At 41.9% G+C, this 25,278-nt stretch overlaps 1 long non-coding RNA gene across 1 annotated transcript in view; it reads right to left on the bottom strand.

Moving 5' to 3' along the window:
• Positions 1 to 25,278, bottom strand: part of LOC114596222 (uncharacterized) — a 147,186-nt gene that overhangs the window by 99,761 nt on the left and 22,147 nt on the right. The window contains exon 2 of the long non-coding RNA XR_003706472.2: positions 19,266 to 19,307. This is a non-coding gene — a long non-coding RNA (uncharacterized LOC114596222). The remainder of the gene's footprint in view (positions 1 to 19,265; positions 19,308 to 25,278) is intronic.

Raw genomic sequence — 25,278 nt, 5'->3', positions numbered from 1 at the left:
CTTGGGCCAATCCTGGGATCATCGGCCCATCAAGCTCAACATTGTCTGCACTCAGTAGCACACAGTGGGGTAGGATGGCAGAGCTGACCTCAGCTCCTAGCAGCTGGGCCTCTGCTGCATACCAGGAAGGAGGTGGGGAGGTGGCAGGGAGGTTGGTGCAGTGTAAACACAGCAGCACCAGATTGGCTCTGCTGGTGCATCTGCACTGCCCCGATCTCTCTGCCACCTTGCTTGTCCCCTTGTCCTTCCAAATAAGCAGCCGTGACTCAACTGACAGAAGATCGAGTGAGCAGCACTGGCTCCCCACACCATCCAAAATTTTCTACACTGTCTTGCTATGACTCCCTGGGTTTCAGGAATGAGTCATCTCACACAGTGAAATAGTAAGCAAGTCACTGGAGATGCAGGCAATGTGTCTAACTGGAAGCACTTTCTCAGCAGCTGAGTCTGGAATGTAGTGGAGTGGGCTGGGCATGAGGGCAATGAGCATGGTCCATACATGGAAGGACAGTGAGGAGATGTTTTCCTGGTCTAACATAATTTGCTAAAGTCATGTTTCTATAACTGGCTTCCTTGATGTTTTGCATCCAATTAATTTGGCAGGGGAAACAATACACTTCAATCAAAGCTTCTAAAATTACTACACTGTGCTCAGAGGGAACCATTCTCAATTTACAAAAGGACTAACAAAAACCCTTGCAATTATCAGTTGGGGGCAGGGTTGACAATATGATGGCAGCAAATCTACTGATTGTATATGCAGTGTAATCCTATTTTTCAGGGCAGAGGGGTTAATTGAAGAAACAATTAACTGTATTGCTGCCTGATTCAGAAAGTAAATGTATGCTTGTTCAAGGATTTTATTTTGACTTAGAAGGTGAAGCCCTGGGATTTCTCGATTTGAATGGTGTATGGATTGAGAAAAATCCCCCACCCTCGGGTTCTTGATTGCTTTTAAACAAAGCTTTTAATTAGACTTCTTGTTAAGGCACACAATCAGATAGCTCATTGTTTTGAATTTGTTTACATAAACCTCTGGCACATTATTTATTTTCTACGGATCTTCACGAGTGAAAAGAGAGGAGTGTCACTTACAGCAGAAAAGGGCTCATCTGACAGGCACTGCAGATTTTTCTTTTGTGTAGTCTCTCCCTCCCCATCCCACCTCAAGCCAAGAATCAGACATCTTTGCTGTAGACTGGATATAACAGTACAGCAAAATGCTGCAAAATAACCTACACCTTCTCATCCACACATGGGGTAGGGCCTTGGCTCATTAGTAGATCATCTGATTTGCATGCATATGGTCCCTAGGGCTGGGCAAGCCCTGGAGAGGTGCTGCCAGTCAGTGTAAGCAATACTAAGGTAGATAGTCTGATCAGTATAACACTGAATTATCTAAAATTACTTAACAATAAAGGATACTCTCATGTCAGGACAGGTTCAGAAAGGCAACTTATTTTCATGGTATGTGGGTAAACATCTATTCCGTTTATTACTACCTGGTTGTACCAGATAGATTGCCAATGACAAAGAGCCAACATCTCTGAATAGCTCAGTTGGTTAGAGCATGGTGCTGATAACACCAAGGTTGCAGGTCTGATCCCTGTATGGGACAGCTGCATATTCCTGCATTGCAGGGGGTTGGACTAGATGATCCTCAGGGTCCCTTCCAACTCTATGGAGTTCAGAGACCTGTGGCCTCCAAATGTTCCTGGACTACAGTTCCCATCCCCCTGACCTTTAGCCATGCTGGCTGGGACTCCTGAGAGGTGGAGTCCAGCAATAGCTTGAGGTCCACCGTTTCCCCATCTCTGGTGAAGTAGAAGGGTCTTCACAGATAGCTGCAAGCACCACAACCCTTTCCACAAAAAGGCATGATTGGTGGCAAACCAGGAGTTTGTGCAGGCTCTGCTGCACTGTAATGTTTAGAAATCCGCTCTGTGTTTTTTGAGAAGTTGTACAATACCAGAATCATACCATAGTAGTTCCCACACACCACAGCTCTGACATATGGAGATCTGGGCTAGTTCTAAACCAGATTAGACTCACCCATGTTTCACCCAAGCCCTATTTGGCCATTTCCCCTCACATGATTCCAGTCAGATCAGGGAGAAAAACAGAAGTGCCTTTGTTTTTCCCCTTCCCATCTAACGTGCTCCAAATTTATTTTCTACAGATCTTCGTGAGTGAAAAGAGAGGAGTGAGAGGAAGAGTGGCAAGGTTCTTCCCCCCTTGGGTCTTGCCCCCTCTGCCGTTTCCCCAGCAGTCAGACCCTGCAGCCACCCACATATTAGTGCTGAACTTCTGGTGCAATTAAATAAAGTCCTGTTGGGAGTGTAACTTTTAAGGAACCTATGCTGAAAATGTGACATTTTTGCTATCTTGCACTGAAACAACAGTGACAACACAACAGGCTTAATTTAAGGTCGATGTCACAATAACCCAGCCTTTTTAGTTACCATGAAAGATGAAGCTATAAATAAGTCCGGTATTATTTCAATGCATCCCTTGCAAAAACACCAAAAGCAACTGGTGGGTGGGGAAACGGCTCTAGAGGAGAATGAAAGATTACTTTTGTGACTTTCCGTCAACCCGCTATAAAGCTAGCCTGATGAATAGAGTCAGAAATAGAGAGGAACAACATTTCACTACCATCTACCCTTCTGCGATAAGCCAGCCTCACTGACATAGGTCAAAGCCAAGGGTACTCGCCAAGATGCAAATGTAGATAAGATGTCGTTTATTACACAAGGGTGGTGCCTATTGAAAAAACAACAATTACAACAACAACACCTGATAGACTGGTAAGAAGCACTTTTAGCAGGAAACTCTGAGCATTGCAATGGTTGCAGACAGAAATCTCTGAGGTCTTTCAAAATGAACTGGTGAAGCTGCATTCTTGCTGTTGAGGCTGATGGCAAACTTATTTAATTTTTAGACAGGTGTCACAGTTGAATTAAATGGTGCTCTGCATACAATATATTGGTTTAAAACAGCCACACATGAGAGTCAGACAATGAGGAGTATAGGTGCACTTCTTTAAAGTAGATGCAAACTAAACTGCTCCTATGGAGTCATGTGAATCAAGCCACACAACACAAAATGTTCCAGATACGGCTAACATGTGGGCCAACATCCAAACAACAACAGTAACAACAACAGGTGTAGGGACTTGGAAACTCACCCACAAATATATGCAATCATTGCTAGTCAATGTCTCTTGTACCCCATGCCATTTCCCACCAATATCCACTCTATATGACTTAAATCCAGACTAGGTTAGTTGAACTTGGGTCCCACAGACATTAATGGGACATGTTAATTATCACTTAAGTTCCAGGCTAAGCTAAGTTACACAAGCATTGTCCTGTATATTCATAAAACAATCCAGTGCTTTTCTGCCTATCTGCTTTTAGATACTCCTTCTACTGCACTATTTGGTTAATTTTAAACAAGGAAGTGGGGTAGAAATAATAAAACAAAAATTAAATGACCAAACATTTCAGGATGGAGTTTTAGTTCAGGTCTTAGCATAGGTGGTGCATCAGTCCCACTTGCTGGGTCTTATCATTGCTCAGAGTGACCTAGACCATACCTTAAGCAACTTGTGCATTACAAGGGGAGATTATTGAGAGAAGCAGTAGTAGGCTACTTCTTTTCCAGAAAACTTGTCAGCCATGACTGATCTTCTCATTGAGGAACCTCTTGATAAAGTCAGGGAGATGAGCTAATAGTAAATAAGCATTATGCCATTCTGACATACAACATATATTTCAATGCTATGTAGAGGAAGCCTATCTATTTTTCAGTGGGGCCTCTTTTGGTTTCAGTGAGGGAACTGCATTTCTCATAGGGCTGTAAATTAACTGCAGCACTTCAACTGCTTCTAGAGTGTCAACATTTGCCATTAATACAGGCTTGCTGCAGTATTAATACAGCAGAAGGTGGCAGCATGCTGCATTTACTGAAATGCTATTTAGAGAAAACAGACATCGCACATGCATCCATACACTTAAAACAGCACTAAACTTAACACCATGTGGATGTCCGTAAGGCAAAATATATTCCACAGGGTGGGAAAGCTAGTTTAATTTGCATGTCCCTGTTTAAGCATCTAAGTTCTGGTAAATTCTATTTGCAGTTCCTAACAAAATAACATTTTGAATCAAGAAGTGGCGATTAAGAGCTTTATTAGACCACAATGGAGTGGACGTTTAAGAAGGACTTCTACAAATCCTCTACAAATATGAAAGCCACTCAGAAATTACAGTGATATTCCACAAAACTGTTGAAATCAGTTCTTGCTGCTGCTTCTTTAATAGAACAGAACATTGGTCCTCAGAGTTTCATGAAAATCTGAAAATTGTTGTAGTCTTCAAGTCAAACACTCCAGTGATGAAAGCTATATCCTCTTAAAACCTCAGCTATCTATCTATGATTAGATGTTTAAATGACAGGGAGAGAAGACCTAAAGCTAAAACAGTGAATGGTGTTGTAGTCCAATGCCAAGAAGAGAACAAGGTTTTGTAATCAAATAGACTATCCCTTGGATTAAATTGCAATTTTTGCTGATTCTTCTTCCTTCCATACCACCCTGTGCTACTGGCCTACAAAGAGGTGGTAGAAAAGCAAGACTGAAATCCTAAACATATTTATCTGGGAGTAAGGCCCACTGAACTCAGACGAATTTACTTTTGAATAGGCATGCTTAGGACAGGGCTGCAAATTTAGTATTAGTAAATTTAGTATTGTAAAAGTTATATAATTGGGGCCCCCTTTCTCTTTCTTCTACTTATCTCTTTAAAATTCTGTTTGCATCCAGGAAAAATATTCCTGTGATAAATGTAAACAACTCTGTTCCCTTCAGGCTATACCTCTGTTATTTTCTTGAAAGAGGATTTTATTTTTTATTTGCTGGAAGCCAGCAAACGGCACAGATTGACTGATAATGGGAAATTCTGTAATCCCAGCACTGATAATATTTGAATGTTTTGTGTTTAATAACTATAGTTATAAAATTAGCGTTCCAAATTAATTTTGCCTGTAAAATGGATGAAGCGTTTAAGAGTAAGCCTTGATCAATTTTAGAAACATATATGAACTCTGTAATTTTTAGATTCATTTGGCTGAAATCCTATAACCAATTACCGGGAGTAAGCCCCATTGGGGGACACGGGTGGCGCTGTGGGTTAAACCACAGAGCCTAGGACTTGCTGATCAGAAGGTCGCTGGTTCGAATCCCTGCGACGGGGTGAGCTCCCGTTGCTCGGTCCCTGCTCCTCCCCACCTAGCAGTTCGAAAGCACGTCAAAGTGCAAGTAGATAAATAGGTACCGTTCCAGCGGGAAGGTAAACAGCGTTTCCGTGCGCTGCTCTGGCTCACCAGAAGCAGCTTAGTCATGCTGGCCACATGACCCGGAAGCGAGATGAGCGGCTCAACCCCAGAGTCGGTCACGACTGGACCTAATGGTCAGGGGTACCTTTAAGCCCCATTGGACCCAACAGGACTTACTTCAGAAGTGACACCTATAAGTTTGTACTGTTAATAAAGAATTGCCAAAATGCAATTCAGGAACAGCAGGTTTGTGTTCACTATCTACCAGTGGGTTATCAGATTGTTTTCAATAGGAGTTGAGTGCATAAGATTCCATTGGTGAAACTGTTTTGAAAAATGTTTTGGAAAAAATCACAGGAGGAGATTACAACAATTAGGAAACTGTTTGAAGCACATTATACTTTCCCTAAGGTAGCATGTGAGAGACTTTGCTCCCCAAAGAGTCTACTTGCACCAATTTATATCTACTATGAGGTTTGCCTAAGGTCACCCAAGCAAGTTTTTGTAATAAGTCCATCATAAGTCTATCCTCTGCATAGGCTACATAGTTTTAAAAACCAATGGAAACTGTTAGCTTTTTCCAATAACTGGGGAGGCTTTTGAGCTGAATTGTTGCAGAACAATGTTTATCTTAGGACAAGCAGGTGGTTGATGGCATCTGGAGGAGAAAGCCATTTCTCACCTCCATAGAGCAGATCTCAGTGCCGATACTCCGCTGTTGCTAAAAATAAATTTCTCCCTTTGGGAGAAAAGAGGGTATCAGTCAAGATCAGCTGCACAAATCCAAGATTTGAATTCCCTCCTCTCTTTTGGTTTCAGTGCAAAACTGCTCTGGAGATTTTGCTGTAAATGGAACTTAGGCTTCTTATCAAAGTAAGCCAAACACCAGCTTTAAGTAACTCCTAGGAGCTTGGTTAACTGGTTTTACAACCGGGCCATGTTAAGGAGGAGAGGGTGGAGATGGGCAAAGGACCTGCCTCTTCTCAATGGAATCTCACAAAAGTCACCACTGTATCCACACACCTTGCTCTGGGCTGATACCTGGGGCTCCATCTTGTATTGCTCAAGGAACCAGATTTGGCCCAGGAACTTCTAGCTGATGATCCCTGCTGTAGAATGTAATTGTTATTATGCTGCCTCTAATCAAACACCTTTTAACTTCATAACATAATGTGCCAATAATTCAGATCTCCTTGATTAAGCAAGGCATCAGATAAGAGGTCTTTAAACACTGCATTTATTAACTCCCTGGATATGTTGAGATTTAAAACTGCAGTTCTTATTGAACAGTATAACCATTTCAGGAAGGAGAGTTTTTGTAGCACTAAATCTTTATGATAAATACAGTACCTAACAGACCTAATAATTGCAGACTGTACTAATTACCTTAAGGAGCTACACTCCAATAATGTACTGAGTAGACAACAAGTCTTCCAGCTTTAGGCCTCTGCTCATTAAGTCAAATTAGTATGATGAATGGAGAAGGTTATTTGGTTACGTCCACAGTTGACAGAGCTTGTTTATCACAAGGGGGGGGTAGAGTTTAGCAGAAAAATAAAGAATAACTAAGAATTATGTTCCATTTTCAAGCAAAGCGAGCAAAACTGTATACAAGGCATAATTTCACTTCCAGTTACAACTGGGATCTCCCAAGGTTCTTCCATCACAACAAATCATGAATTAGGATTTCTACTTGTCTATAAGAAAATGCCCTTGAAAGGGTGCTCTGTAAGGCACCCAAGTCTGAAGAGATTTAGAGTGAAGATGAAACATATAGTCATTCTGTGTAAAGTCACCCTTGGTATTAAAAGCCTTTGACTGGCTCTCTGGTGACTTGGTAGTACTTCTGGAACAGTGTTCAGAGAAAGTACTTGGAACATGTTAAGAACTCTTGAAGCGCTGATTTTATTTACCAAGCCCAATTAAGAACACAGACTGAAAAACATGATTGAGGACATCTCAATGAAACAAAACCCTTCTTCTTCTTCTTCTTCTTCTTCTTCTTCTTCTTCTTCTTCTTCTTCTTCTTCTTCTTAACTTGCCCTACATGTTCTTCTCTTTTCATATTCCCAGTCCTTCATTACACCTACAGTCTGCTTTCTACAAAGAATTAGACCCTCCAGGGATGGACAAGGTAGATATTATTTTCGCATACAGGCCTGAATCTGAAGAGTTTTGGAGTGGAACTGAAATACAAGAATTCAGAAGAAAAGATGCTATTGTCCTGGCTCCCACCCAACACACACAGGTGGAAGGGCCCTTACCTAGAAGCAAGCAGGATGCCTTTATTCAGGTAAGTTATGGTACAGGCTCAGCAGCTAACACAGCACTCAGGAGAAACAATTAAGGAGTGAAGTGCAGAACTGGATGCAAGTGCCAAAGAGGTCCCAATAAGTTTCCCTGCTCTTCCTGTCAAGGTTTTAAAGACAAAGTGTGATGTGCTCACTCATGAGACTCTCTTGCCTTGTAGGAATATTAATATTGCAAGCTCACAATCCATCGGGGCAGGTGGGCCTGCTCACCTCTGTGAAGGAACGACATGGTTTTTTGCAACAAGTTTGTGCTCTCCTGAGAGTTGAGAGTTGTTCAGAGACCCAAATTCCCTTCACAGAGCTACAATTCCCAAAGTGATTTAAGATGTTGGGCTTCCCCACCCACGAGGCAAGGTGAGGTGACTGCCTCAGACAGCAGAATCTACAGGAGCAGCAGCTCCCAATGTAGATATGTATGCCCCTCCCCTTGTTCCTGATGTAGATCTTCACTCACCCCTTCTTACCTGGTGGGGAGGGTGCCATTTTGTGGTTTGCCTCGGGAGTCAAAATGTCTTGGACTAGCCCTGTTAACAAGCAATCCACTCTTCCCAGAGAACTCTGGAAATTGAAGTTCTGTGAGGGGAACAGGGGCCAACTCTCAGCACTCCTAACCACAGTCCCCGGGTGCACTCCCCACACACTCCTCTTCCTCCGCCAGTGGGTATCAAAACCGGAAGCTATGGGTTTTTCAAGTACTGATTTTAAATAGAGAAATAAGCAAGACAATGTAATATTTTAAAGACTAGATTTACTCAGGAGCATCTGCTGTCATAGGTCAGAGATGTGTGGGCCCAGTGGCATAGCCATTCTGGTCCTCTCACCAGTGCATTCACAAAGCCTTGTTCTTGTCTTTACCTGAATCCTGCCAGGCGGCTATTGCCATGATCCTCCTCACTGACCAAATCATTCCTATATTTATGGAATGGAGCACAATATTACTATTGTGTTATCCACATTCACTATGGCACTTCCAATCCTATAAATGTTCACTCACAGGCAAGGCATCGTCCCTGATTGGTGGGCAACAGTAGGATGTCCATCATTTTTATGCCCTTTCTGTATTGTTTGGTTATTTGTTTAATTATCTTCTCTCCCCTCAGGCCAAGCGTACATCAGATATGGGTGCCATTCTGCCACTGTCCTGGCATGATATGAGCAGAGGATTACTCCATTGCACAGAAAGGTGCATAGCCTTTCCCGTATATCCACAGGCCTAACAGTTCACATTATTATGAGCATTGTTATAAGCTCATCTTTAAACAATGATTCCCCACCCCAGTGCAATGGGGAATTTGACTTCTAGCAAGAGGTTATCATCCCTTTACATCAAAAGAGAAAGGTAATTTATTCTTGTCAGTTGCCTTCAAGTAGCATGTCATTAAAATGATACCTTTATTGCACACATTCATTTACATGACATCTTAAGTCATATCCATCTGTCAGATGAAACAGATAAAAGAACTAGCTGTCCTTCAAAAGGGCCCTCTTTTTTTACTATTCATAAAGTTCTGTCAAAAATCTTTTTTATTATGAGGATGTCCAACCTATCAATGGAACGGCCACTTCCCCACCCCCCAACAATTTCTTTTTTAACAGACTCTTGTCAAAAAAATGAAAGCCTCATCTGAAGGGAAGGTCTGGACTAGGATTACCAGCCAAAGACGACCAGCATAGCGGCAGACACAAGCACTCCCTTTAATGTACTCCCCAAGGATGGCTTCAGGTAGAATTTATGTGAGTGATGCATTCCATAAGAGTCTAGAATCTCAGTAGCAAGCCATTTTATCTTCAGAAGCTAGAAATAAAAGCAGCATGATTCTCAATGGCCAGAGAACTTGTTCATTTGTGAGATGCCTAACAAGTCTAAATAGTTTTAAACTGCAATTATAATCCTAATTATATGTGGACAAGCATAGTGCAGTTTTGTGTGTCCCAATAAGTGGGCTGTGGGCACTTTGTGCAGTAGCGGCTGGTGTTGTGGGGTGAAGCCATGAACCCACTAACTCAATACTGGCATCACTACAGATTGGCTCCACTGGTGTGTTTATATGGCCTTGGCCTTGCCGCCATCCCACCCTGTGCATGTAGATAAGCAAAATACATACATTTTTACACACACTTTCCCCAACATATGCATTTTTCTGCAAGTGTTTTGGCTGGAAATCTGCAAAATTCACAGTGCTGGACATTTTGAAGGACAACCCTGTTTCAGTTCATATACAGATTTGGAAGATACAAATTAGGTGTGCATTAAGAAGTGTGACCTGAAATGCCTTTCTTCCCCATCCCTAGACATCACACACAGCTCTGTCCTCTGGAGACTTGCCACAACTCTCTATCACATACCATATGCACCCGAGGTGCCCACTCTGCCAAATTATAGAGCTGCCCCTGGAGAACCAGCTCTCCTGCCCATGGATAGTCCCTTACAAGTTCTTAGAAGTGCCCCCAGCCCTCAATATTCCCATTAGTTCAGGAGATATGGGACTGGACCATCTGTTTCAAGAGATGGCTTCTGCTTGTGCCCTAGGAATTGCTATTCTGGGCAAACTAGTAGTCCATTTGATTCAACATTTTGTCTATCAAGCATTGCCTTAGAAAAGGTTCCCACAACTGAGCCTTCTCATTAGATGTCCTCTTATGTTACAGCAGCCTAAGGGGGCAACAAAGCATATTTTAAAACAATACAGCCTCTTACAAGTCCTGCATGTGTCCTCCGGATATTGCAATGGTGCTGATTTGCCTGCAGTCATTCAGGAGAATGGTGGAAATTCCAGTAACCTAAGAGAATACACTATTACTGATATTATGTCCTGTAAGGGTTGATGATTCATTAGCTGCAAAAGTTCCTTAATCTCACAAATGGCTAAATAGCTTTAAGAACATGTTCCCATGCCAAGGATCAGCTTTATCAGGACAGCACAACTTCAACTTAATGCTTCATTTCTATCTTTACTGCAATCTTAAGCAGCTGCCAGCTTATTCTAGCCACCTTCTGTACAGTAAGAGCAGACTTCTATTTAGGCAAGAATTTATCAGCCAGGCAGAGAGCATTTGATTTACATTGCTCTAGAGGTAAGAGGAGTATGGGTTGGAGGGAATGTTTGTCTCTATTAGTTTTCTTGCTTAGTATGATCAAGCAAAGTTGCAACCAACCTGCCTGCTTCCAGGCAGAAGCAAGGAGGATTTTGCTTTTTGAGAGAGGGGGAGCAAAGTGGGGGCATAGTCCAGCCAAAGTCAAGCACTTAAAAGTTCTATTAATTGGGAGAATTGAGCAGCCCCATTTATCTCCCTTTTAATGCAGTTGCTTGTCTTCACAATTTCTCCTACAAGCCAGTCAGCTCTGCTCAGTATTCTGCTGTAAACTGGAACTGAATCGTATGTGCTAAGGCTTAGTCTGCTGCAAAATGTTGTGTGTGTGTGTGTGTGTGTGTGCGCGTGTAACAGAATCCTAAGTATGGGGGTCAGGAAATATCACAAAGAGAATCAGAGGGGGCAAAGTGTGTTTATTCCAAATATGATGTTATGATTGTTAAAAAAGAAAAGACTAGTAACATGGGAAACTATGGGCAACTTGGACTATATACACCTTGTAAGAACCTGTATAATATCAAAAATAATTTAATTGACCTATGGAAACATTACATTGCTCACTTCGCAGTATGTTGTTGCAAATAATTGGGGTCTATCCTTTCCTTACCATTTCCTTCTGTTTCCTGTGCTTTTCCAACCCCTTGTTTGTTTATATATGCCTTTATCTATTTCTGCCTTTTACTCAGATGTATTTATGTTCAGATTGAAACTGAATTAAGAAATTAGAGAAGAATAATGGGATGGATGTCAGCAACTCTGCCCGCTCTTCCCCTCCTGCCAAAAATGTTGAACAATTTCCATGATACTTTGTTCAATATTATTTTATTTTCTGGAGCTATGTACTTTCCTTTGTCTATACTAGAGAACACATGTAGCCATATAGGTATTTCAACCAGTGGTTTTCAACCAGTGTGCCATGGCACCCTGGGATGCCTTGAATGATGATCAGGGGGGCCACGGGCAACACTGGCCTCTGTCCCTCTTTCCTTCCCTTCGTTCCTCTGATGCCCCCTCATGTTTCTGCCTCCCCAAGGCGTGCACAACTGTTTATGGCAGTAGCCCTGGCTATAAGCTGTGCAGGTGAATGATGCCTCTGAGAAGCACCTCTCTTTGGGGTGGGGGTGGGCAGCTCAGATACCAGCAGCAGCTGCCCAGAGGACTCCCCAGGAGAAGGGAGAGGAGAGAGGAGGCTGAGGGAACACTCCACAAGGGAGGGTGTTTGAAAAATGGTGAGAGGCTGCCAGCTCTGCAGACAAGGGGTGACATAACTGGGCTCCTGAGCCACTGGGTTGCCGCAGAAAGAATGTAGCTGGTCAAGGGAGCTGTGGATTCAAAAAGGTTGAAAACCTCTAATTTACACCACTGTTGCCCATCAGTAGTACTACCCCACTGCAGCAAACCTGCCTGCTCTAAGTATTCCTCATTCCATCTGTTCTTTACCCTATTGACATTGAAAAGGCAATTATGCAAGAGCAGTGAATGTATAGAGGTGGCTTCTTTAATCATCTTGAAGGATCCTAAGTGGGAAGAAAAACAATTGCTGTCCCTATGCAGTGCTGGATGGGCATTGAAAGTATTTGGTGTTGATGCCTTGAACATATTCAGAGATATTTTAAGGTGTGGTATAGATTTCTGTTGTTGTTTTTATTTAAAAAATGGACATTTTAAAATTATGTTGCTCAAAGTTAGCTTTGTCTCAATTTAAGCGGCTCCGCATAATCATAACAAATCTTATTGGAAGGCCTATATGTAGAAACACAAAAGGGACTGCGTTTAAGTCATCTTTATAAATGTCTTGCCTAAGCAGTGTTTATCATGCACTCCAACTTTATACAATGCTGATAAAATGACTTATGGCAGCTTTAAATCTGGTCAGGTTGGGCTGCACTTTGCAAGCTGCAGGTACTGCAGAACACACGCTTGAATTTGTCTGGAACAGAGATATAAGTGGCACTTTTATGTACCATTGGCACAAGAAGATGAAATATTTTTGCCTTACTAACCACAACAGGGAATGTTTATCTGAGGGCCAAATTAAAATAAACACTGAGCTAGATATAACTCTGGTTTCCTCAGGTCACTAACACCCCTTTACAAGAGGCAGTTGCAATCTGCCTCAGAAGACTTGGGAAAAAGAAAAAAGGAGCGGGGTTTCAAACCTTTCCCCCTTTACTGGCTTTCTGCATAAAATTGCGCCCAGCTGTTTTTCCTCCATGGGAAAAAAAGATACAAATACCTAGTTTTGTGTTCTTTAAAAAATGAAGGGGGGGGGATGTGCACAGCTTTGACTGCATTTCAATATATATTCACAGGTAAGTCCCACTGAATTCCCTGTGGAACACCCTCCCATCAGAAGTCAATGAGATAAAGAACTACGCAACTTTTAGAAGACATCTGAGGGCAGCCTTGTATTGGGAAGTTTTTAATGTGTGATGTTTTATTATGCTCTTATGTGTTGGACGCTGCCGAGAGTGGCTGGGGCAACCCAGCTAGTTGGGCGGGGTATAAATAATAAAATTATCATCATCATCATCATCATCATTAGGGGTTACTGCTGCATAGATAGGCAGCAAATATATTCATAAGAAACCACACATCGACCATTGTAGAATAGAATAGAATAGATTCTTTATTGTCATTACACAAGTGCAACATTGCACAAGTGCAACGAAATTGGATGCCATCCCTTAAAAACAACAAAAGCAAAACAACAACAACAACCAAACAAACCACATTCCAGCCACACCCACACCAACACCCATCAAACTCCCAGGTCACACTATCGAGTTACAGCATTCAAAAAGGCCACAGCTCTTGGATAGAAACTGTTTTTCAGTCTATTTGTCCTTGACTTGATGTTTCTATATCTCCTGCCAGAAGGCAGTAGTGCAAACAGACTGTGTCCCGGGTGAGATGAATCCCGCAGGATGTTGTTTGCTTTCCTAAGACAACGGGAACCGTACAGTTCTTCCAAAGATGGGAGAGGATGACCAATAATCCCTTGGGCTGTGGTTATGACCTTCTGGAGCACCTTCCTCTCCCTAGCTGTACAACTGGAGAACCAAGCACAAATACAGTATGTAAGAATGCTCTCTATGGAGCCTCGGTAGAAGGACACCAGCAGTCTCTCACTCAGATTGTTCTTCTTCAAAAGTCTGAGGAAATAAATTCTCTGCTGGGCCTTCTTCACCAGAGCAGTGGTATTTGCGCTCCAAGTCATGCCCTGATCGATAGTTACTCCCAAAAACCTGAATTCCGCCACCCTCTCCACCCGTTCCCCGTTGATATACAAGGGCTGAATGTCCGCCTTTTTTTCCCTGTAATCCACCACCAATTCCTTGGTCTTGGCCGTATTAAGAGCCAGATTGTTCTCTCCACACCAAACACAGAGCCGCTCCACCTCGTCCCGATAGGCGGACTCATCCCCTCCTGAAATGAGCCCTACCACCGTAGTGTCATCAGCAAACTTGATGATTTTGTTGCTGGAATAGATGGCTGTACAGTCATACGTATAGAGAACATAGAGCAGGGGACTCAACACACAACCCTGTGGTGAGCCGGTGTTAAGGCTAAGGGCTGTGGACATATGTGACCCTACTCTAACCCTCTGAGAACGTTCTGACAAAAAAATCCAAAACCCAGAGACAGGTGGAGTTGGAGAGTCCAATCGCCTCTAGCTTGGACACCAGTCTATGGGGGAGGATAGTGTTAAAAGCAGAGCTAAAATCCACAAACAGCAGCCTCACATAACTCCCCGGCTGCTCCAGATGGGACAGAGCAGCATGGAGAGTGGTGGTGATAGCGTCTTCTGTGGATCTATTTGCCCTGTATGCAAACTGGTAGTTGTCAAAAGTTGATGGAAGACAGGAAATAATGTGACGGCGCACCAGTTTCTCAAAACACTTCATGATGATTGGAGTCAGTGCAACTGGTCTGTAGTCATTCAAACTACTGATTGTGGATTTTTTAGGCAGAGGGACAATAGTTGACGACTTCAGGCAGGGTGGGACAATAGACTGGTTTAAGGACTTATTGAAGATCTTAGTAAAGACCCTCGCCAGCTGATCCGCACAGCCCTTCAACACCTTTCCAGTGATGCCATCAGGTCCAGCCGCCTTCCTCGGATTCGCCATCCTCAATACCTGTCTCACCTCATGCTCCTCTACCGTGAATGAGGGGCCCCTATGGGCTGGTGGCTGTAATACCGGCGTCTCAGGTGGCTCCCTCTCGAAGCGAGCAAAGAAGAGGTTAAGCTCCTCCGCCAGCAAAGGGTCACCGTCGACAGCACCAAGGTTAGGTTTGTAGTTGGTAATATGCTGAATCCCCTGCCACATCTGTCTTGTGTTGTTGCTCCTTAAATTATCCTCAATCCTCAGCCTATAATCCAATTTTGCCCGTCGAATACCCCTCTTCAAGTTTGCTCTTGCCACACTGTAAAGCTGCACCTCGCCTGACCTGAAAGCCCTGTTCCTTTCCCGCAACAGGCACTGGACCTCTCTATTCATCCAGGGTTTCTGATTGGGGTAAAACCGGATGGATTTATTTACTGTGACAGTGTCTGTGCAGTGATTGATATAGCACAGAACTGCCGCCGTGTGTTCCTCCAGGTCTGTACGATCGAAAATATCCCAATTGGTTCTCTCAAAACAGTCCTGCAGCTGGTGAATAGCACCTTCAGGCCAGATTTTAACAGAATCAAACCACCGGCAGAAAAAAGAGGCAATGAAGATGTTGCTAATTCCAGTTGGATTTGGTTTTGTAAGGGCTGCTTTGCTGTTGTTCCCAGTAGATCTAAGCCAGGGGTCTGCAACCTTTAAGACAAAAAGAGCCACTTGGACCCGTTTCCGAAGGGGGGAAAAACTGGGAGCCGCAAAACCATTGCGACATTTAAAGCATGCGCGCCGCTGCCCTCCGATCTGACAGCGGGCGGGAAGGTGACGTCAGGACGGTGCGTGACTAACGCACGCACCGCCCCCATGCGATGTCACAGCCAGTACAGTGCCCGCCACAGTGGGGAGTGTTGGGGCGCACAATGCGCCTCCTCCTCTCGCTAGTATCCGCCCCGGAGCCGCAGCAAAGGTGTAAAAGAGCCACATGCGGCTCTGGAGCCGCGGGTTGCAGACCCCTGATCTAAGCAAATTTGTTGAATTTATTAAGCAGGGATGGACAGACCAGTCTATTTTTGCTCCATGTCAGTTTCACAAACTATTCACTCAGATGTCCATTCTGTCCTGTCTTCCCATTAATTGAGGGTTTTTTCCCTTAAAAAATGCTGCCAATGTATGCATTTCTAAACATATTTTCCCCTAAAATGCATTTTTTTTCTCCACATGCATGTTTGTGTTTGTTTTTGTTTCTGTGTGTTTTTCTCCACACGCATGTTTGTCTTACAAAATTTGGAGAAATGCTAAATCTAAAGAGATAATTCAGTTCTGATCCACGTATTAGTTCTGGAGGTGCAGATTAAGTCAGTTCACGTAACACAACAACCAAGTGAAACTCTCCTCCATCCCTAATAAAAAGGAGCAACACTTGATAGGCATCACATCAATTTAACCTCACGTAAAACACTGGATAGTCACTGAATAGGTCTATTCCATAAGAAACATACAGCTTCCACACTAATTTATTCAGCCCATTTATAGACCGCTTATAACTCACAGATCTCATAGCAGTTTACAATAAGGAAAATTCAGTCGCATAATCAAAATACAGTAATGCGCAATTTCAAACGAATGACATTTTTAAAAATCCAAACACATAAGGGATTTTCAAAGGTAACCATCAAAATGCTATCTATTCCTAGAGTTAAAAAAGAAGTACCGTAATTTTTTACCCTTTCCTCATGTGAAAGGCTGTGGACTCTTCCTGATGAGCTGTGCCTCATTCATTCACGATTTATGTGGGTCCAGACAGTTTTGCCACTACCCTTGTGTAATCAGCCTGTGTTTTGCCATTCCTAGTGATTATCCCACATTCTCCACTACTGTAGAAAATTCTAGTTTTAACAAAATAATTTAACAGTGCCAGAAAGTCCACAGATGTGGAATTTCTCATCACTATTCCCTTTTTAAAAAAGTTCCTTCTGCCTGATTCTTTCTACCTGATTAATTACTTCCTCATTCCACCAATGCTAATATGATTGGTCCCAAATTACAGGTGTGTGTGTGTGTGTGTGTGTGTGTGTGTGTGTGTTCAAGTACTCTGGTTGCAAACACAGGAGGAATTTCCATTTCAGATCAGGCAAACAATCAATTTATTTGTTTTAGCACAGAGAATGCACACCCAAAGGGAAAGTCACTCTGCATAAGATCCTTTACTATCTCATGTTGGGACGTGAGCACAACTTCTGGAAATGATTTAATAAAGAATTGCACTAGTGCGGTAACTTTGTTGCAATTCCAGGTGCACCAAAAATGGAAAAGTAAAAATGAGACAGCATGAAGAGCCCTCTGCCTGAAAGGGTGCGATATATTACTTGGTGATGGTACCCCTGGCTTTACTCCTAAAGACAGAAAATGCCACTAATGTTATTTCTGACCCCTTTGCCCTCTGATCCAACTGAAGTACATGAAAACTGCTCACACTTCCTCTATTTTGAGTAGCATTTAAATACAATTTGCTATAAAAGTGTGATTCACGATTAGGAAGCTACTTGATGTCAAGTCAAACCAATGATTCATCTAGCTCTGTTGTTGTTTACATAGACAGGAAAGCACTGCTGGGATAGAAGCCTCTTCCAACCCTGTCAAGGGATACCAGGTATTAACATGAGGGCCTCTAGTATGCAAAGCGTGTGCTAGAGCACTGAACTACAACTCCTTCAGCCAGTTAAGCACGTTCAGGACACATCTATTTCAATAGGAGAGATTTAGATAGGTGCTTTGCTGCTTAATCCTAATGCAGTGCTAGGCATGCCTCATTGATTTCAATGGCCTAAAACATGCTTAGCTCGACAATGTGTTGGGTTGTAACTCTCCCACTGAAAGCATATTAATGGAACTTCAAAACAGCAATACATTTCTTAAAAGTGGCAATAATCTAAAACTACATGAGATGAGGCATTAGATGTACCAGTACTTTCAGAGAATCAATCTCTGGAGAACATGGGCTTTAATTGCTTAACTTGAGCTTTAATTTCTTTGCAAACCAGCAAATTTTTACAAAATGAGAATATTAAATCCTAATGGTCATCATTTTAATTGACCTGATAATTATAATTTCCTCCCCCTTTGTAATCTGCTTAATTGGATTCCTAGTTAAGGAGCTGGGATATTGTGCGACTGTTATTGTAGAATAGGGTTTTCTTACCCCTGTATTTGCCATTGGTCATGCTGAACTGGCACGAACCCCATTATCTTTTCCATCTTGTGTAGTTTTTAAGCAATGATTGGAAGAAGAGTGTTTTTTCGTTAAATGGGCCATAATGATCCATAGCTCTGGGTCCATGTAACTTGGCTAATTGTAAAGGCTAATTGCCCATTAACCTTTACAATATAGCACTGGCATTCTGCCATTTTTATTTTTTTTAGTAACTGGTCTCTCATAGTATACTAAAATGGAACTATACAGGAAAGGAGTCATCTACAAAGGCTTATTGTGGTGATTAGCATGTCAGAGTAACGCTGAATGGATCCAGATTCAAATCCCCCGCTCAGCCCAAAGTGTATTCAAAATGACCCTGAAGTCTCTCTCTTGACTTCCTAGGTCATGCTGAAGCTGTTTCTGAGGCCATAGTTAATGCTTGTGTCACTCTACATTTCTTCCCTGGTTTCTTATCCACACAAAGGGTGGGGATAATTCTTGGGCAGCTGAAGAAATGGATCCTGCTGCAGAAATCATGATGGGTCTTTGATCTCCCTGGAACCCTCCACCTCTGCCTGGCAGTAGCTTCACTGCTGTGCTTTCTTTAGTATAGTAAATACCTCTTTAGTTTGTTCCTGATGCTGCTAGTATTTTCGTTTTTGCAATAGATTTCATTCCTCCCGCTCAGGTACCCATAAAAATGTCATAACCTGCAAGAGCTGACATCAGTTGGCACTAACACATTCTTTTAAACACTGCACTGATGACACTACAGTGTTTTTCATGACAGCTTAGGCAATGAACATTTTTCAGCAGCTGTACACTGCCATGATTCAAATGTGAAATGAAAGTTGCGCAATATGGTCTCCAGAAAGTAAAGTAACTCTTATCCAGTGTATGGTGTGTACTCCACATTGCCCTCCCCTTAACGGATAGTCCTGTTTGGGAAATCTTTTTACACAAAATCCTTGTAGTGCTGCTACAAGCTGGACCACAATGACTTCACCAATCATTGTTACATTGCGACCCTTTTGCCCGTTTCTGTAAGTCATTGCCTTTATTATTTATTCATTCATTTCTGAAGCACTCTTTAACCCAAGGGTTCCTAGGGAGGTATGCAATATTCAAGATAAAATACAACATATGAGCAAAAAGCATTAAATATCATAAAAACATTACCAATGACCACGTTTTAAAAAAGAAACCAATAGAACTCACCAGCAACAGACCCACAGCTCTCAGCTTATTAGTCTCCAAAACCTGAAGAAAAAGGGACATCTTCAGTTTGTTTATTTTTATTCATTTGCAAAAATTCGTGCTGGTTGTTGACCTGGTCATAGCCTTTCAAATTTTCCCCAATTCAGGAAAAATTCAGGAGTAATCAATATCAGGAGAAAAAAATTCTCATAAGAACCAAGAACTCATAACACTGTTGAATGACTAATCAGTTTAATCAAACGATCTGCTCGAATATTCTGTGCGGCATGTTTTGCTGGACAAATGGCAAATATCTCCATCACTCTCTTTGGCATACTATAAACAAAACATTTAAGAGATTTGCTTACAGGAAAAAACTCATAAAAGAACACATGCTTGTGTGTGAATATCAAAATAAACAAGGACCTTTTCTGGATTCAAGCTATTTATATGAATCATTTTTGATGGATAACAACTCTCGGTTATAAATTCAATTCGGCTCTGTACTGAAGAAATATAAACTCTGCTTGATTATAGCGGCATGCACTTGTCCCCTTGCAACTACAATAACTAGTGTAAAGGGTGACATAGAATCCAAGAATTTATTACCAGCTTTGTATCCTAAATGGCTCTGTGGGCCAACTAAGAGCAGGGAGCTTACTGCTGATCTGAAATATAGATAACTGAAAAGTGTTTAGACTTGGTACACTTGCTCATGGATGAACCATAAAATGGATGGTGATAGGGGGGTAGGGGTATTAAATCACTATGGATAAGACTCCCTAAAGTAGTAGATATCCCAGATTTATTTTTACAGTGCAAATTGAAGGATACCACGCCTGATCCCTTTTCACCCCAATCAGCAGTATCTTTTGGGATCTTCTCACTGCAATAACCTTTGGAACGTTAAAAATATTCATGTCCAATGAATTTGCATAGGTAGATGAAAGGTTGCTGGTGCTGCAACATTTGTGATCATATGCTCTAAACCAGTGTTTCCCAACCTTGTGCCTCCAGCTGTTTTTGAACTACAACTCCCATCATCCCTGACTAGCAAGACCAGTGGCAAGGGATGATGGGAATTGTAGTCCAAAAACAGCTGGAGGCACAAGGTTGGGAAACACTGCTCTAAACTAAGATGCAGTAACTATGAGTTTCTCATGAAAAAACGACTGGATTCTGAACAGCTTTTTTCAAGAACAGGCATCACCATTTGAAAACAGAAGTAGATAACATGCACTGGTTGCATAATTTGCTTTTTAAAATGAAACATCTTTGGACCAGTTCTCACAGTGACATTTTGCTCTCTTAATGGACAATCCCAAAGATCCTGAGCAGAAGCACATTTTCTCAAACTGAAGGGGCTAACATGACGTCCTGACATCACACGTGTGATGTTACGAGTAGCCAGGCGCAGAGCAGAATGCCCTCTTAACATTGAGGGGGCCAGCCACCTCAAAAAATACATTGGGTGGTGGTGGTGGGGTTGAAACTGCCTCATCCTGCTTTAAAATTAGTACCAGCATAGAACTACCATCTTCCCAGCCCTCATTTCATGATCATACCTTAGCCCGTTCCCCACACCCAATTCTGCTGATGGCCCAAAACTAGCTAACATCTCCTTTTTCATGTCTCCATGTCCAATCTAAAACTGCAACCTTGAGTCATGTCCTGTCAGGTACCCAATTTCCCACTAGCCTTTACCATTTTATCTAAGCATTGGTGATGCTATAGATATCAGCTCTGTGATGCTGGTCAGATATTAGTAATTTTGCTTATGCCCTCATCCCGGCAACTGATCCACAGTGTCTGCCTTTCAGAAAACTTTTCTATTTCTTCTCCTTCCCGTTCAGTTCCGTTAAATCCATCAGCAATTCTATTTAAATGTAAAACATTTCAAGCAGCCTTATAATAGTAAGAAAACCTGAACCTTTCAGCTCATAATACTATTCAGAAGTAGTAAGTTTAAAAGCCTTACATTCTCCCTCGGTAACTGGCAGTGACTAACAGCTTGGGCAAAACACATCAGCTGAGCAGCTCCACCCTCGCCACTCTGCCGGCTGCTACCGGCAACAGGTCCCTTATGTCTGCAGTAGATTTGTATATAACTCCTCTGGGCTCAGTTGTGGACATTGTTAATATTGGATCAAAACCGAGATAGCATTTGTCTCATTCATGTATGATAACAGTCATTTTCTTACTTTTTGCATAATGCATTTTGCTGATGCATTATGTAAAAGGAAACCTCCTGGGTGCCTCTTCGCCTTTACCACTTAAAGCCTTGAGTCTGAGAAATTTCTGACCAAAAACAATTGGATAGTAAAACTGAGAATTGAAAAGGAGCTTCCAGATCTGATTATATTGGAGCTTAAATCCCTGGCAGAATCTTATCAGCATCCAGGTCTGTCTCAGGGCTAATCCCGTACAATTAATACTTTCACTGTATATTTTTGGACACCGGGATAATTTGTGGAAATAGTCCCATGCTGGGAATTCATAACATGGAGTGCAGTCCTTAGCTATAATTTTTGAGTGTCTCTCTTACTTCATGCTTTGACATACCACAACAGATATCCTGTTTTGTCTTTGAAGGTGGCTTAAAATGTATTGCATGGATTCCATTTCACATCTGAGAGTACTATTGGAAAGATAGAGGAGAAGGGTAAATGTTATTAGGGACATATTAATGCATTGGTAACAGAGGCCTGGGCTTTGTGTTACAAGAGAAGCTTTGTTGCGGTTATGAGTGAGAAGATGCTCTCGAAAGACATTACAAACCGGCTCCTGAAAGGCTTGTGAAACAATACATAAAGCTGGCTTTAACTCACCTCTAGCTGCTACCCTAAAGATAGAAAGCTATCAAAATTTAAGTGGATGATATAATTCCACTTTCCACCCTGCCTTGATTTAATTCCCCCTGCTTAGCCTGGGATGCTGGCTGCAAACTTAACTTTTGCAAAAATCACAATAAAAGATGGGCGAGCTCCTCCTTATTCCCTGTGGAGAGGTAAGCCTGCCTGTCAGTCATTGTGACATCTGCTGTGCTAATAGCAAGTACCTTCTCAGTTGATGCACTTGATAGTGAGCAGCCCGGGAAGAAGACAGCTACAGCAGGATGCTTGAAAAAGTGCAAGACACAAAATCCCTCAAGCTGGCAGCACTGTTGATATTCTGTGCTGGCAGACGCAGAGGTTGCGGTGAGATAACCTTCTGTCATCTCTGTGGTTCTCAGCAATGATTTTAACTCTCACAGTGAATAAAGAACACTGAGAACTCAATGTATTCTAGAAAGAGGGTACACAATATTTAGGGATGAAACAAACGCTGGTGCAAATCTAAATGAGCCAACAGTCAAATTCAGCTTCCTGAACTTATTTTTATCCCAGAATGTATAACTTGATGCTCCACTTCAATATTATCTACATCTGTTAGATGTAGATGTAGACCTCCAGAGGTCACACATTTTTTGCTGCATAAATTTCAAATTCAGCTTCCTGAACTTATTTTATCCCAGAATGTATAACTTGATGCTCCACTTCAATATTATCTACATCTGTTAGATGTAGACCTCCAGAGGTCACACATTTTTTCATGCATAAATTTCTGATATATTAGTAACACCTATTAGGTCTGTTTCATTTGCACAATTTATCAACACACTCCCAACACCCTTATCTCTTGGTCACTAGGGAAAATATTGAATGAACTGGACCATGAAGGACTCTTCTGGTTACTTCTTTCCAAAATAGCCATAAGAATTTATCTACAGATTTAAAAATTCCTAATTATCTAGTTTGTGTCTAAAGTCAATCTCAAGCATTAGTAAGTTTCCACTGTTCCATTTTTATTTATGAACTTTGTTAAATATTTGGTGCATTAACCATGTTCAGTTCCTGTGTGTCAACCATGTTCGGTTCCATTGCTTCCTTTACACCTTTCCCCCGCTCTGCATTTATGATCTGTAGGTGCTAGGAGTGGGGGAAATATGACTCAGATTGCATTTAAAGGTGCATGTATTCAATTCTCGCTTTTGGAACCATCCTTCAAAGCCATCCTTCAAAATTTGCACATTTCTGAATTTTGCAATGCAGCTCTCCAGCCAACTAATGTAAAGTGCATATAAACGCACATATTACTGAAAATAGCAGGCTAAACTGTACTATATTAGGGGAAATGCCAGTATTTCCTTTACAACTTTGGCAAAGGCTGAATTAGACTTGCCTTTTAGCAAAATGTCTTCCATCTAGCCAGTCTTGAACATCTTATAAAATACAATTTTCCAATCTGCATATTATTTTAAGAAGTACTGTATCAAATGTCATAGTATATATACTTTGTGTATCAAAGTACCATAGATCTACACATTTTCCTTGCCCAGAAATCCAATTATCTAATATTTATAGGGGAGCTGAATTTTGCAGTGTCAACCAAACCTAAACATTTCTCTCTCCATCTATCACCTACCGTTTTCAATATCTTTCCCATCTTTAGCAGGCTGCAATGGGATTGTAAACTTTCCCTACTGAGATCCATAGGCCCTCTGAACTTCTGTGAATTATATGCCATGATGTATAGCAGCCGATTGTGTTAGGCAAAGTGTGGAATACACTTTTGATGGGTAATTTTGACTATTAGCACTCTTGCCCCATGCACAAGATAAAGCGATTCTCTACATGCAGGAGGTCCCAGGTGCAGTCTGTACCATTCACCAGGTAGGGGTGGGAAGGACTCCTCTCTGAAACCCTCAAAAGCCACTGCCAGACAGTGCTGACACAACCCTGTGGCCTCCATATGATTCCGGATTGTTACGTCCACCAGCCACAGCCAGTATAGCAAATGGTCAAGAATGATCAATAGCATCTAGAAAGCACCAGGTTGGGAATATTCTGAGATTAAAGATGGGCCAGTGATCTGACCTGATATAAAGCAGCTTCCCATGTTCCATACATTCAAGTCTATATAAATTCAGCAACATGGATCCCATGCAAAGACCTTTTATTCCCAGCTTTAATTCCACTTTCGAGTTTTGTGATCCAACTTTTGGTAGTCAACTGCAGGAATTTTTTATCTCTCTGCATTATTCCAAATTCTCTTTCTCCGTGTGTGTGTGTGTGTGTGTGTGTGTGTGTGTGTGAGAGAGAGAGAGAGAGAGAGAGAGAGAGAGAATGAACATTACATTTTCTTCCTTTTTCTCCAGCCGTCCACAGCATGGCTGCCATCATATCACTCTGTCATCCCACCATCTAGCTATGTTTCTGTGTCTGGATTTCACCCATAGCATAACTAAAATGACATTTACTTGCCCGTCTTTGCACAGATGTATGCTCTAGGATTACTGCATTTCTTGGCCCTGCAGTATAAGGAGGTTTCTTTCTTTCTTTTTAAATCACCTGAGGACAATATTTCAAATCCCTTCCAACAGCTGCTGCACTAATTTCAATGGGCAAACAGCCTCCCTCTCAAAATGTGATGAGTCATCCTTCCTCCTAAGGAAGCCATCCGAGCGAGGCAGGGAAATGTCTGGAGCTGCACCAGCATGGAGATGCACCTTTTCCCCCACAAAATATTTTTCTATACAAAACTGTGAAATCATCCCTGTGATGGAAATAACCACACTACCTTTGACTCAAATGCAAAAACAGAAAAGAGTAAAGCATATTTCAAATGCAGCAGGGCCTGCTTACAAACACATAGAAGTGGGATCAAACCTGACATACAAATAGTCAAGGGTTCTCCCCATTCCTTGATTACTGCATTTTCTCTAGCACCTCAAGATATTTTTAAAAGATTCTGCTTGTCCTTAAAATTATTTCCTCTTCTCATATTTGCATTGCAAAATCTACAGCTCTTCCAGGAAAGATTGCAATATGGGCATTCCAGTATCCACAAGGCAGCATCAAAAGACATCTATTATGGAATGAATAGTGTTTCAAATATAGAATTCACAGAGAATACCATTAAACTGAGATGTGTTTACTTTGTATAGTACAATCCTATGCATGTCTACCTAGAAGTAAGTCCTGTTGTTCAACTG

Source organism: Podarcis muralis, chromosome 4, assembly GCF_964188315.1.
Source record: "Podarcis muralis chromosome 4, rPodMur119.hap1.1, whole genome shotgun sequence".
Taxonomy (NCBI): Eukaryota; Metazoa; Chordata; class Lepidosauria; order Squamata; family Lacertidae; genus Podarcis; species Podarcis muralis.
The sequence above is the reverse complement of the archived record's forward strand: the minus strand, read 5'-3'. Positions and strand labels throughout refer to the sequence as shown.